This window comes from Trichechus manatus, unplaced genomic scaffold, assembly GCF_000243295.1.
Source record: "Trichechus manatus latirostris isolate Lorelei unplaced genomic scaffold, TriManLat1.0 scaffold00039, whole genome shotgun sequence".
NCBI classification, from domain to species: Eukaryota; Metazoa; Chordata; class Mammalia; order Sirenia; family Trichechidae; genus Trichechus; species Trichechus manatus.
In genome coordinates, this window is record NW_004443975.1 from 14,527,781 (window position 1) to 14,537,868 (window position 10,088).

A 10,088-nucleotide genomic window follows, 5' to 3' on the forward strand; every position below is an offset into this window, starting at 1 on the left:
CAACCGAAGTGCCATCACCAGACAAACGGATAAACAAATTGTGGTATGTACATACAATGGAATACTATACAACTATAAAGAACAATGAGGAGCCCGGGGAACATCTTATAACGTGGATGAATCTGGAGGACATTATGCTGAGTGAAATAAGTCGATCACAAAAGGGCAAATATTGTATGGCATCATTTTTATAAAAAAGTCAAGAACAGATATGCACACACAAAGCAGTGTTCTTTGATGGTTACCAGGGATGGGAGGGAGATGTGGAGGAATCACTTTCTAGACAGTAGACACTTGTTACTTTTGGTGATGGGAAAGGCAATACCTAATATGGGTGAAGTCTGCACAACTTGTTCAAGACATTAAAAAGTATGTAAGAATAAGGAACAGTTAAAGGTACAAATTATAACAGACAATTTTGCAACAAAAATAACCAATAAAATGTATCTGTGGTTACATAGGTAGACATGTATGCATATACAGGTATAGGGACACACATGTGAGTATATGAGCATGCATGTACAGGTGTATCTGCAGGCATGTATATATACATGTTTATGTGCACTGGATATATATTCATATGTATAATAGAGCACATGGGGGTACAGTTAAGAACATTTCCTAGACATATCCAAACACCCCCTTACTGGGTTTAAAGGTTCAGGTCCATAGTCTCAGGGGACATCTAAGTCAATTAGCATACCATGGTTCATAAATATAATGTTCTATATCCTAGGTTGGTTAGTAGTTCTTAAAAGCTTGTGGACAGCCATCTAAGATACAACTATGGGTCTCTCCCCATATGAAGCAAAGGAGAGTGAAAGAAACCAAAGACTCAAGGAAAAAATTAGTCCACAGTGCTAACGGTCCATGAGAACCACAGCTTCTGCTAGCCTAAGACCAGAACGAGATGGAGGCCAGCTACCATTACTGACTTTTCTTACTAGGGACACAAGAAGGTCGCAGTTAGAATGGTAGAAAAATGTAAAACAAAGCTCAAATTCCTAAAAAAGGCAAGACTTACCAGACCGATAGAGACTAAAGGACTATCACCCTAAGATACCTTTTGAATTTGGAACTGAAGCCACTCCCAGTGGTCACATTTCATCAAAATAAGAGATTGACTTATAAAATAAACAGTATCACCTGTGAACATTGTGCTCCCTGAAATTAACCAACATATGAGACCAAGTGGTCAACATTTACCCTAAAACAAAGATGAGAAGGAAGCTAATGGCAGACAGGGAAGCTGGGTTAATGGAAACAACAAAAAGAATGGAAATAACGAGAATGTTGACACATTGTGAAAAATGTAACCAATGTCATGGAAAAAGTTTTATAAAAATTGTTAAATGGGAACTTGCTATGTAAACTGTCACCTAAAACACAATTAAAAAAAAAAAAAAAGATGAAAGGAATATACAGTCACTGTATCAAAAAGAATTGCTCAACATTCAAACATTTCAGGAGGTAGCACCTACATCAAGAATCAATGGTACTAAAGGAAGAAGACCAAGCTGCACTGAAGGCATTGGTGAAAAGCAAGGCTCCAGGAATTGATGGAATACCAATTAAGATGTTTCAACAAATGGATGCTATGCTGGAAGTAGTGTTCATTTGACTATGCCAAGAAAATTGGAAGACAGCTACCTGGCCAACCAACTGGAAGAGATCCATATTTGTGCCCATTCCAAAGACAGGTGATCCGACAGAATGAAGAAATTGTTGAACAATATCATTAATATCACATGCAAGTAAAATTATGCTGAAGATAATTAAAAACATTTGCAGCAGTACATTGACAGACAACTGCAAGAAATTCAAGCTGGATTCAGATGAGGGCTCGGAAGAAGGAGTATCACTGCTGATGTCAGATGGATCTTGGCTGAAGCACAGAATACTAGAAAGATGTTTACCTGTGTTTTATTGACTATGCAAAGGCATTCAACTGTGTGGAACATAACAAATTATGGATAATATTGCGAAGAATGAGAATTCCAGAAATTGTGTTCATGGGGAGCCTGTATACAGACCGAGAGGCAGTCGTTTGAACAGAACAAGGAGACACTGAGTGGTTTAAAATAGGAAACATGTGTGTCAGGGTCGTATCCTTTCACCATGCTTATGTATGGTGAGGAAATAATCCAAGAAACTGGACTATATGAAGAATGTGACATTAGGATTGGAGGAAGACTCATTAACAACCTGTAATATGCAAATGACACAACCTTGCTTGCTGAAAGTGAAGAGGACTTGAAGCACTTACTGATGACCATCAAAGACTACAGCCTTTAATATGGATTACACCTCAACATAAAGAAAACAAAAATCCTCACAACTGGACCAATAAGCAACATCATGATAAACAGAGAAAATATTAAAGTTGTAAATGATTTCATTTTACTTGGATCCACAATCAATTCCCATGGAAGCAGCAGTCAAGAAATCAAACAATGTAATTGCATTGGGCAAATCTGTTGCATAAGACCTCTTTCAAGTGTTAGAAAGCAAAGATGTCACTTTAAGGACTAAGGTGTACCTGACCCAAGCCATGATATTTTCAGTCACCTCATATGCATGTGAAATCTGGACAATGAATAAGGAAATCCAAAGAAGAATAGGTGCATTTGAATTATGGCGTTGACAAAGAATATTGAATATACCATGGACTGCCAGAAGAAAGAACAAATCTGTCTTAGAAGAAGTACAACCAGAAGGCACCTTAGAAGCAAGGATGGCGAGACTTTGTTTCATGTACTTTGGATATTTTATCAGGAAGGACCAGTCCCTGGAGAAGAACATCATGCTAGGCAACGTAGAGTGTCAGCAGAAAAGAGGAAGATCCTCAAAGAGATGGACTGACACAATTGCTGCAAAGCCTAACGATTGTGAAGATGGCGCAGGACCGCTCAGTGTTTCATTCTGTTGCACGTAGGGTTGCTATGAGTTGGAACTGACTCAATGGCACCTAACATTTCCTAGATTACAGCCTCGGAAACCCTATGGGGCAGTTCTACTTTGTCACATGGGATTATGATGAGTCGAAAATGGACTTGATGGCACCTAACAACATTTTTCTCTCTAAAAGTAGGAAGTCATATAGAATGAGGCTCCCAGAACGTACGATTCAGGGTTAACTTCTGGTGGGGCACAGAAAACTTACATGTGTTCTTTGGTAAGCCCTTGCCCTGAATATACTGGGTTGCGGAAAATTCACTCCTTCATTTTCATAAAAAGAAATCAATTACTCACGCTACTTTCAAAGGAGTTTTCTGTGTGTTTGTTAAGCCATATTGTCAGGTACTGTTGATTCCACTTGTCACTTATTTCGATTCAATCTGCTTTTCAGTCTTCCTGGATTCGTGTTCCATGGTGGAGTCGTCATTTTTACTACTGACGCATTAGGCAGTCAGCGACAACCTGGGTTCTATCCAAGGCATCCTACTTACCTAATGAAAGTGACTTTCTCTGGTGCCACTGTCTTCTTAAATCAGCCACTTTCCCAGTGCACCCTGAAGCTCTGATTCATTGTCCTGACTTGGGCCTGATGCCCCATTTTACTTTATCACTGAATCAGAAGACACGTAGGAATAAATTATTATTTGTTACATATCATTGTATACCTAGCTCATTGCACACTGCCACACAGAGACGTGAGCACACCAATACGAGAACCAGTTGCCATTGAATCAACTTCAACTCATAGTGACCTCAGGTATGTTGGAGTAGAGCTGTGCTTCATAGGCTTTTTAGTGGCTGATTTTTCAGAAGTAGGTCACCAGGACTTCTGAGGAGCCTCTAGGAGGACTTGAACTGCCAACCTTTTGCTTAGCAGCTAAGAACACAACCATTCACACGACCAAGGGACTCACAGAGGCACTCAGTAAATGCTTGTCAAACACACGAGCAAGTCTGTAGGAAAATTCTTACTTGGCTCCTTTGTCGTCTTGCCGATCAGCAAGCTGGTGTGACACTTCTAAATGCCAGAAATGCTTTAGCCTTGATGATGAATAGTTGTTGGTTGAGAGGAATTGTACAAGTTAGACTATAAACACCAAGGAATCTCATCTGGAGCCTTTTAGTCCCAAACACCTGTCTTAGAAAATAATGAATTCTATAAAGCCCTGATTTCCCAGATGGGATTTACAATAGGGAATGAGAAAAGTGTGGATTTTGTTTTATCACCCACCATCATTTGCTTTGTTTCAATTCAGTTCAATTCCCTGAATCATTTGTAGTCCCTGAGATGGACCTAAAGGTTCTGCCTGCCCCTCTGGGCTACAAGTGTTGAGGTCAGGTGGCCACAAATACCCCCTACAAGCTGGATTTCTCAGCTAGCTATAATGGTGGACTATTCTCTCATTTTATGTGGACTGGATTCTAAATGGGCTCTTTCGAACCTATACATTCAGCTGAAGCTGGAGTTAGTCTAAGTTTGATCATATCCTGATAAAGCCAACGGGAAGAAGTCTGGGTTTGCATTTTGCACCCAGTGAAGTCCTTGCTTCATTGTTGCACACTACCCATGCAGCTGTTACAGAGTAAGAAAGGCAAACCCTCGCCTAAGATTCTGGGTCAGCTAGAACCTTCTGAGCAGGACTGGGATGCAGGAGAGGGCTCCCAGAGAAGTCTGCACTGGCTTGCTGAGTACTGTCTGTACAGCTCAGACGGCTAATACAGAACCCCTAATTGTGATTACCATGGTAATTCAATGGCAGAATTCTTGCCTCCCATGTGGGAGACACGGATCTGATTCCTGGCCAATGCACTTCATGCGCAGCCACCACCTGTCTAGAGGCTGGCATGTTGCTATGATGCTGAACAGGTTTCAGTGAAGCTTCCAGACTAAGATAGACTAGGAAGGAAGGCCTGGCAATATACCGCTGAAAAAATCAACAAAAGAAAACCCTATGGATCACAATGGTTTGATGTTATTGTGCACGGGATCACCATGAGGTGGGGGCTGACTTGAGAGCAACTAACAACAACAACAGTTGTGATTACCAGAGTGAATAAGCAGATTAGATCTAGACAGATATCAGCCACTTGCTGATAAATACAATTGATGTGAACATCACCTGATGCCTATTCTGGCATTGTATCAATATTATTTACAAGAAGAAGTCCTGTTGCATCATCCTAATTCCAGCCCAGCTTCAAAAATGCCTTTGTTGCTTGGGGGACATCTAGGTCAATTGGCATAACATAATTCATAAAGAAAATGTTCTACATCCTACTTTGGTGAGTAGTGTCTGGGGTCTTCAAAGCTTGCAAGAGGCCAACTAAGATATATCTATTGGTCCCACCCCATCCGGAGCAAAGAAGAATGAAGAAAACCAAAAGACCCAAGGAAAATATTGGTCCAAAGGACGAATGGACCACATGAACCAGCCTCCACTAGCCTGAGCCCAGAAGAACTAGATGGTGCCCGACTGCCACCCCCTACCGCTCTGACAGGGATCACAACAGAGTCCCCGACAGAGCAGGAGAAAAATGTAGAACAAAGTTCCCATTTACACACACACAAAAGACCAGACTTACTGGTCTGACAGAGACTGGAGGAACCCCCAAGACTGTGGCCCCCAGACACCCCGCTGACTCACAACTGAAGCCACTCCTGAAGTCCCCCTTTCAGCCAAAGATGAGACAGGCCTATAAAGCGAAAAATAACACATGTGAGGAACTCGCTTTTTGGTTTAATCAAGTCTACGAGACCAAATAGGCAACATCTGCCCCAAAACAAAGCTGAGAAGCAGGAAGGGACAGGAAAAGTGGACAAACAGACATGGGGAGACCAAGGTGGAAAGGGAAAGGAGAGTGGTGACACATTGTGAGGATTGCAGCCAATGTCACAAAATGATTAGTGTATCATTTTTTAAATGAGACACTAATTTGCACTGTAAAGTTTCACCTAAAGCACAATAAAATTTTAAAAAATAGTATCTTTCGGAGTTACAACAATTATAATCAGCTATTTACCAATTTACTCCCAGCTCCCAACAGAGTTCCTGGCACAAAAAGTGACTTGAACTTAAATGTCCATTAAATTTGCAAAGCACTTTTATGTATTCTGTCTCATTCATAAGGATCCCTGGTGGTGCAGTGGTTAAGAGCTCGGCTGCTAACTAAAAGGTTGGCAGTTCAAACCCACCAGCTGCTCCATAGGAGAAATATGTGGCAATCTGCGTCTGTAAAGATTAAAGCCTAGAAAACCTATGAGGGCAGTTCTACTCTGTCCTACAGGGTTGGTGTGAGTCGGAATCAATTAGCCAGCACACAACAACAACATCTTATTTCATACTCATAGCAATCCTGTGAGGCAGGTATTATTTCCCTATTTAAGAAGTGAAGAAATTAAGGCTTAGGGAGATTAAATGATTGGGATAAGGGAGTTAGTAAATGCCATAATTTTAACTCTAGCCAATATGAACATGGACCAACACGCTAGTCTAACGCTCCTTACAGCTGGCAATAACAGAACTTCGCATTGTGCTGGACATAGAAGTGCTTAAAAGAAATGTTATTTCCTTTTTCTTTTTACCCAGCACACTTAGGAAAAGGCCAGTCATACATTTATGACGACTTCTCAATACTTTGGATATACACATTCTCCTGTCCTCATGACCACTAACTCCACTTTCGTGTTCTTTCCTTCTTGGCACACTTGGGCAGGTGGGACCCCATCCTGAACCTCAAAATGTCTGAAACTAACTTCTGAACTCTTTCAGTTATTTTGTTTAGAACTGGGGTTTAGAACAATGGCAGGGCTATTCTTGCTCAGTTCCTCAGGTAGGGGAATGCTGACGGGAATACACACAGGTCCTGCAAAACTCAGGGCATGGGCAGCATAGTTTTTAATCTAAACTACCCGGGATCCTTCCAGGGTGAGTCAGAGTCCTCTGGGGTCTTCCAGCACTCAGGACCCATTTGAGTCCACTCTCCTCAATTTTCCTACCCTTTCCACAGTTCCTGGCACCCTTTTACAGCTCTGTCTCAAAGCACAATGATCAAAGAGCATTTACCCTGTACTGACTTACACAACAGTCCAAAGGATTCAGCCAGGATCACTGCTGCGATGTTTAGCAAGAAACAAAGGAGCCACATGGTCTCACTAAAAATCATGTTAAAGTAAAAAGTGGTCCCCCATCTATGTTTCGTCAGCTCCCATTTTGGAAATTTAGACTTTATTTCAGCCCTAAATGCAGAATCAGTTTAGCTTTGGGGTCAGAAAATTACCAATGAAATTTGAGAACTGATTTTTAAACTATAAGAGCCCTGAGATATTAGTTAGAGTTAAGCAATAAGAATGTAATAAAAATTGGCAAAGGTTAGCCAGAATCTGGGGATGAGAAAGAGCCAAGGAACAATAAGATGTCCAATATTAAGAAAGAACAAGAGGTCATCCTGACCATGATGCTATGTTCTACTAAAGAAATCTAAAAAACAGGTTCTGATGGTATCCAGGAATCTACTAGACATTTTATGATTTCAGAACTGGAAAGACTTGAGAATCGATCAAGAATGCAAAGATGGATAAAGGTGGAAGAAAGCCAAGAAGTATGTGGGGATTTTCTATCAAAATAGCATAAAGGTAATGCGATTCAGAATAAAATTATAATACCCCTATACGGAGTCCTGGTGGCACAATGGTTAAGAACTTGGCAACTAACCAAAAGTTTAGCAGTGCAAACCCACCTGACTGCTCTGTGGAAAATATCTGGCAATCTGCTTCCATAAAGATTACAGCCTAGGAAATCCTATGGGATGGTTCTACTCTGTCCTATAGGGTCGCTATGATTGGAATTGGCTCAATGGCACACAACAACAATAAGGCCTTGAAAAGGATGAGTGTATTTTATTATGCTTAGCGTACAGGTAAGCACAGTGCTTACCTTGCTTACCAGATCATCTGTAGTGAGCAGTTTCACATTTTTTCACCACATCAAAAATTCTGCTTCTAGGTATGGCGGGCGTCTGACTCTCTCCCAACTTCATAGCTCCTTCCTATGGAATCAAAGCCTCTTTTCAAATTTAAAAACCCTGACAGGTAACCCAGTAAGCAAGGTAAGCATAGGCTTACTTGTGCTTACTTACAAATCTGTAGTGAACAATTTTATATCTTTGATGTGGTGAAACCCACGTGACATTGTTCACTACAGATGATCTGGTAAGCAAGGTAAGCACTGTGCTTACCTTGCCTATTGGGTAATCTGCCTCTAGATGTGATGATAATATTGGGCCTAAACAGCCTGTGTACCACCAACATCTGTGAGTTTGCTGTACTGTGGTGACTTGTGTGTTGCTGTGATGTTGCAAGCTATGCCACCAGTATTTCAAATACCAGCAGGGTCACCCGTGGTGAACAAGTTTCAGAGGAGCTTCCAGACTAAGACAGACCAGGAAGAAGGACCTGGAGGTCTAGTTCTGAAAAAATTGGCCAGTGAAAACCTTATGAACAGCAGCAGAACACCGTCTGTTATACTGCCAGAAGATGAGTCCCTCAGGCTGGAAGGCAATCAAAATACGAGTGGGGAAGAGCTGCCTCCTCAAAGTAGAGTTGACCTTAATGACATGGATGGAGAAAAGCTTTTGGGACCTTCATTTGCAGATGTGGCACAACTCAAAATGAGAACAAATAGCTGCAAACATCCAGTAATAATTGGATTGTATGAATCTAGGAAAATTGCAAGTCATCAAAAATGAAATTGAAACTCTAACAGCATTGAACAGAGGGACAGGTAGCTCCACAATAGTAGTAGGAGACTTCAACACACCATCTTCAGTGAAGGACAGAACATCCAGAGAGAAACTCAACAAAGACACGGAAGAGCTACATGCTACAATCAACCAACTTGAGCTCATAGACATAGACCGAACACTGCACCCAACAGCAGCCAAGTATACTTTCTTTTCCAACACACATGGAACATTCTCCAAAATAGACCACATATTAGGCCATAAAGTAGACCTTAACAAAATCCAAAGCATCGAAATATTACAAAGCATCTTTTCTGACCATAAAGCCATAAAAGTAGAAATCAATAACAGGAAAAGCAAGGGAAAAAAAATCAGACAGGTGGAAACTGAACAACACCTTGCTCAAAAACTACTGGGTTATAGAAGAAACTTAGGATGGAATAAAGAAATTCATAGAATCAAATGAGAAGGAAAACACATCCTACCAGAACCTTTGGGACACAGCAATAGCAGTGCTCAGAGGTCAGTTTATAGCAATAAATGCACACATCCAAAAAGAAGAAAGGGTCATAATCGAAACACTAACCCTACAACTGGAACAAGTAGAAAGAGAGCAGCAAAAGAAGCCCTCAGGCACCCGAAGAAAGGAAATAATAAGAATTAGAGCAGAATTAAATGAAATAAAGAATAGAAAAACCATTGAAAGAGTTAACAAGACCAAAAGCTGGTTCTTTGAAAAGATCCACAAAATTGATAAACCATTGGTCAAACTGACAAAAGAAAAACAGGAGAGGAAGCAAATAACCAGTATAAAAAGCAGATGTCAGAGGAGTCTCTGAAACTTGCTCTTGAACGTAGTAGCTAAAGCAAACTGAAGAAATGATCACATAAAGGAGCTGAACAGATTTCAAAGGGCAGTTCAAGGAGACAAGGTAAAGTATTATGATGAAATGTGCAAAGACCTGGAACTAGAAAACCAAAACGGAAGAACATGCTCGGCATTTTTTTCAAGCTGAAAGAACTGAAGAAAAAATTCAAGCCTTGAGTTACAGTATTGAAGGACTCTTCAGGGAAAATATTGAACGCAGAGAGTATCAAAAGAAGATGGAAGGAATACACAGAGTCACTGTACCAAAAAGAACTGGTCAATGTTCAGCCATGTCAGGAGGTAGCATATAATCAAGAACCAATGGTACTGAAGGAAGAAGTCCAAGCTGCACTGAAGGCATTGGCAAAAAACAAAGCTCCAGGAATTGACGGAATACCAACTGAGATGTTTCAATAAACAGATGCCCAGCACTGGAGATGTTTATTTATCTATGCCAACAAATTTGGAAGACAGCTACCTGACCAACTGACTAGAAGAGATCCATATTTGTTCAAAGAAAGGT